Raw genomic sequence first — 6,000 nt, 5'->3', positions numbered from 1 at the left:
CATATGATCGAAGTCCGCGCACCTAGCACAGGCCTGATCGTCTCGATTATAAACCACATTCAACCTATGCAGAGTGAGATAGGTCCTATGCAGTATGTTAAATTGAAGGACCTTAAAGGCCGTATTTCTGGAGATTTTTTGGGCTCATTAGAACTTTCCGCCATTCCTTATCCGACAATGGTCGCATTAACAGTTTCTCCCATCTTTCCCGTATACCCGTTCGGCGCCAGCTCTCTTATGGCCAGATAAAGCAAGCGTATCAAATGTCCCGCGGAGCCCAGAGTCACCATCTCCTCCAGGGCCGGATGTGTGTCCGGTTCGCCAGAGGCTGCACCACAAAGCTCCGACACTGCCCCACAGAGCTTATGAAAGTTTAAAAATTGACCCGGGGGAGTTCATGGTATGTAAGAAACTCAGCCAGTGGGAGCCATTCTTCATCCTTGTAACAACCGCCTACAGTACGTACACCTGCCTCCTCCCAACCCAGAAACTGTCCCTGCGTGAGGGGGGGCCAGCTCCGCCTGAGATATACCCACTAGCGGAAGACTCGGGGTGTATAGCTTTCGCATTCGGGACCTGGCCACACATCTGTCCCAACACTGCACCGCCACTGAAAGCAGCTTTCCCATATTGGGAATCTTCTGATGACGGTTAAGGATTCTGGGAAGTAACCGTGTATATAATGCCCCAGCAGGGAGTGAGAACGTAGAGAGGTCCCTGCCATCAAGCCATATAGCCATCCATTGGAGTTGGGCCGCCAAATAGTATGCCTCGAAATCTGGGGCCCCCAACCCGCCCTCCGTAAGTGGGTGGCGTAGGGTCTGTAAAGACACTCTGTTACAGCCGCCGTCCCAAACAAGAAGCCCTAAATGTCCTAAACCAAGATCTGGGTATCAATACGGGTAGATTGACAAAATAATACAGTAGGCGGGGGAGAACAATCATTTTCGACAGTGCCAACCGAGCCATGAGTGGCAACTTAAGAGTGCGCCAGAAGGCCACTTGCGAACGCAAAGCCCTCAGGGTGCCCCCAAGATTCCCTTCTAACAAGTCCGCCTGCGTATGATAAATCTGTATCCCCAAATATTTGACAGACACAGGAGCCCACGCCAGGGATGCCGGAAGACTCAATGGCCGAAGCATGGAGGGGTGCAGCGGGAACACAAATGTTTTTTTCCCATTCACCCGCAGGCTGGACAAAGCTGCAAAGTCCTCCAGGATGTCCAGTATTGGACGGACTCCCGAGGTCCCATCCCGCAAATAGATCAATACGTCATCTGTGTAAAGCGAAATAATGTGGGGCGTCCCATCGAGCGTCACCCCCAACCTAGCGCATTCCCTTCGCAGCCTAGCCGTCAAAGGTTCCATGGCCAGAGCAAAAATTAGCGGCGACAAGCGGCACTCCTGCCTGGTCCCTTTATGAATGGGATAGGCAGCCGAGACAGTAGGTCCTGTTCATACTCGGGCCGTGGGCGCTCCGTATAGCAGGCGGATCCACTGCAACCACCCATCCCCCATCCGCAAGACTCCCATCACTGCAAGTAGAATATCCCAGCGTACAGTGTCAAAAGCTTTTTCCAAATCGATCGCCACCCCAACTGCATCAGGATAATCTTGCAGTGCCGGATGAAACATGACATGATACAATCGTCGAAGATTACTGGATGTGGAGCGTGAGGGAATAAACCCACACTGATCTGCATGCACCAGTCGGCACATGTGGGGTAGGAGTCTCAGAACTAATGCTTTACTCAATATTTTTAAGTTCATATTTGACATGGATAGTGGTCTGAATTCCGTCAATTTAGGGTGTGCCAATTTAGATTTGGGCAGGGGGATCACCAATGCCTCCCGGAGCGAGGGTGGCAGACACATAGCTGGTCCTCTCCCATAGTATTAGTTCTGAAAACCTGATGGAAGCATACGATTTTGTATTGACTTCCGAGTGGTTAACAGCATTACAAAACTGGATGCCTACCCTCTTCCCAGGTTAATCGAAAGGTTAGAAGATGCCAAATATATAACCACTATAGATCTGACTAAGGGTTATTGGCAAGTCCCCTAAAAACAGAAGACAGAGAAAACGGTTTTCTCGACTCCTTTCGGTCATTTCCAATTTACGGTACTTCCCTTTGGGCTTTATGGAGCCCCAGCCACATTCCAACCGTTAATGAACTCGATCCTTAAAAATCACAGGGATTAGTCCTCTGCCTATCTTGAAGATATTGTTGTATTTAGCCGTACATGGGAAGATCATCATACACACCTAACAAAAGTTTTAAATGGACTGGCAAACGCCAACCTACATTTAATTGCAAACAAATCAAGAGTGCGTTTTTATAAAGTAAAATATCTAGGCTATCTCTTAGGAAACTGCCTTATAGAACCCCAAGCTGAGAAGATTGAAACCATTACTTAAGTTCCTTTTCCAACAAATTAGAAGGCAGTGAAGGCCTTTCTAGGATTAATTGGCTATTACTGGAGATTTATTTCAGGATGTGCTCCTTTAGCTGTGCTTTTAACTAATCTGTTAAAAAAGGAAACGCCCAATATGTAATTGCAACACCCCTCAGACGATTTAGTGAAAGCATTCCATACCTTAAAGGAAGCCATTACCTCAGCACTCATTTTGATTTGCCCAGACTTTAAAAAGGCCTTTATTTTACACACTGATGCCTCAGATGTAGGACTATGAGCTGTTCTTTCTCAAAATAATAATGAAGGAAGAGGAAAACCCGTCCTTTTTATTATCAGGAAAAGGTTTCCACAGGAAACAACATATTCCACCATAGAGAGAGTGTTTAGCTATCAAATGGGTCATTGAGAAGCTCTGTTATTCCCTTCCTTTCCAAACCAATGGAAATCAGCTGCGGAGTGTCCCAGGGATCATCACGCAGCCCCACGCTCTTCAACATCTACATGGCCCCCCTCGCCGCCATCGTCAGACAGCATGGGGTCAGCATCGTATCCTACGCCGACGACACTCAGCTCATCCGCTCGCTCACGAAGGATCCTGAAGATGCCAGACTCTGCTTCCAGGAAAGAATGAAGAACGCGGCAGCCTGGATGAAGGACAGCTGCCTGAAGCTAAACTAAGTGGAAACCGAGGTCCTAATCCTCGGACCCTGCACCGCCGCCTGGGACAACACCTGGTGGCCCTCCGCCCTCGGGAGCCCACCCACCCCTACACACCACGCTCAGAACCTCGGCATCATTCTTGACTCCTCCCGCTCCATGAACCGCCAGATCAACGCCGTCGCCTCCACCAGCTTCAACTGCCTTTGCATCCTCCGCAAGACCTTCAAATGGATCCCCCCCGAGTGCAGAAGGACTGTCACCCATGCACTCATAACCAGCAGACTGGACTACGGCAACGCCCTCTATGCTGGAATCAACAAAACTCTTCTACACAAACTACAAACCATCCAGAACGCCACAGCCAGACTTGTCCTCCCAATGACCCAACACCTACGAGGCCTCCACTGGCTCCCCGTCGAAAGGAGGGTCACCTTCAAACTCCTCACCCACACCTACAAATCCCTCAACAACATCGGACCCAAATACCTCAATGAGAGATTATCCTTCCACATACCCAAGACTAACCTCCGCTCTGCCGACCTCGCTCTGGCAGAGGTCCCCCGCATCCGCAGAAACAAAACCGGCGGGAGAGTGTTCTCCTACATCGCAGCGAAAACCTGGAATGAGCTCCCTGTGAACATCAGACGTTCAGACCCTGCACACGTTCAGAAAGGACCTAAAGACCTGGCTCTTCAACTGAGCCGGAGCCGTCGCCCCCCCAGCGACTTCAGACCCTCATGGGTGAGTAGTGCGCTATATAAACCCCCTGATTATCTTGAAGGTAAAACATTTACAATTTATACTGACCATGCTCCCTTGACCTGGTCAAGCTGGAATAAAGGAAATCCTCCCAGAGTCCTTAAATGGTTCCTCTCCCTTAAACCCTTTCATTTTGAAATTTGGCATTAATCGGGCAAGGATTTAGTGGGTCCCGATTTCCTGTCACGGTTTCCCCTTTTTCCCCAATCAGGAAAATCCAGGGATGGGGATAGGTCAAGAACCGGTCAGAGAGAATGATGGAGCAGAATGATCCCTTCTTTTTTTTTCAGTAGCAGTTAATGACCCCAACCGGAAGTCAGACAAACAGGAAAGGACACGATTTTCTACCCATCAGTGATACGTCAAAGAGACGAGACAAGTCGGGCGCAACAGAGATAGAGAGATCGGGAGAGGAAGCTGCCCAGGATGGTGGAAAACACTGACCCCAGTTTTTAATGAAGAACAGCCCGAGAAGGAGCAGTGTTCGACACACGTCTTGAGCGTGGAATCTGCTGAGTTAGAAGGAGGAGAACACCTAGAAGAGGGGGCGGCGGCAGCTGGAGGAGACGCGAGAACACCCGAAGAGGGGACGAAAAGTCCTGGTTACCGACCCGCTCCTGCTCCCAGCCACGTCTGGGGAGGGCGTGGTTTTTCCAGGTGCATGAGAAACTGTTTAGTAGGGTACATGCACAGGGAGAGAGAGAAGGCGTTTTTGTGGGGCGGACGGAGAGTGAGAAGTGAGGGTGGGGGGGGGGGAAGGGAGAGATGGAGAGAGGTTTTTTATTATAACCACTATCACCTTCCTTAAGTAACGCCTGAAAAACTATAACCTCAAGGGTCACCATTATCACTCTAAGAGAATAACCGCACCAAGTCCACAATGAAAGCAAGAGCACGCAATTAACCCACCAGTCACTTGGGTGAAATTGAATACAAGCAGCGACTTACCTAGTTTTTCTTCTTTGTTTTTTTTTTCTTTTATGAGGGTGACCGTGGAGTGACATCTCAAAGCCCAGAGAAGAAGAAACTTAAGAATAAGCATTACGAACTTTTATTCTTTCATTTGTACTCTATTGCTGTTTATGTCCTTCATGAACGGTTATAAAGAACCCCAAATAAAGAAAAGGCAACAACTAAACCCAAGTACTGACTTCTTCTACACTAAACTACCCACTCCAGATTACAATAAGAATGGAAAAAGGGGAGATAAGAACTTGCAGTTTGTGGATCTGTACAAAGAACTGATTTGAAGCTACCCAGGTGTCAGGGCAGAGAATTTAGTTTTTTTCAGAAGAGCTGCTTTATGTATTGATTTTTAAGTTGGGAAGGTGTTATCCCTTTTCCTCTCTTCTCAGAAGTTACTTTCATGCTTTAAACATAAAGGAGTAGAAAAGCAAATAAATGTAATAACTAATCTAAAAGAAAACATGATGCGCAATGCAACATCCAGTTGTCTTTTTGGAGAGGTAAGATGCAGTGTTCTTTTTATCAGAATCAATGGTATTCTTTACTCACCATCAAATACAAAGATTGCAATTAAAAGAACATACATGCAACTGTGGTGTCCATATGTTAACAGAGAATATTTATGGGCAGACCTTATGCATCACTCCATGTAGCTTAGGCACATTCTCCAGTCTATCCATAATAATAATTTACTTTCATACTTAGATACTCGAGAATCTGTAAACGAGTGTCAAGGATCCCATCACTTATTTCTAGGACTGTTGCGAAACCCCAAAGTAAAAAAGGGAAGTTTAAAGAGTTCCAAAAGAGGAAAACTTCTTGGTACGTAGCATATTTTTACACCTAAAAATTAATGCCCACATTTAGAATCAGATCAACAGCATATGTATTTTTTTCAACAATGAGTGATACAACTATAGCATGAAAACCATATGTAGAAAATAAGAAAAGGCTTAGGAGTCAAGAAATGGCTCTAGTTTACAAAAATAACACGTTTTCCCTTTTTTACCTATACAATTGTATAATTGTTTTGAAATGGCTGAGCTAATATACTAGATTCAAGTTTACTTGAAAAAAAAAAAAATCAAAAATGAAATGTGGGTTGATTTTTTTAAATGTATTAAAATTGTGATATAGCAGACACAAATACATTGGTAGGTTTTTCAAACAACTACACTACCATGCATGGATTTTTCA

This window comes from Triturus cristatus, chromosome 4_1 (genome assembly GCF_964204655.1).
Source record: "Triturus cristatus chromosome 4_1, aTriCri1.1, whole genome shotgun sequence".
Taxonomy (NCBI): domain Eukaryota; kingdom Metazoa; phylum Chordata; class Amphibia; order Caudata; family Salamandridae; genus Triturus; species Triturus cristatus.
Note: the sequence above shows the minus strand (reverse complement) of the source record.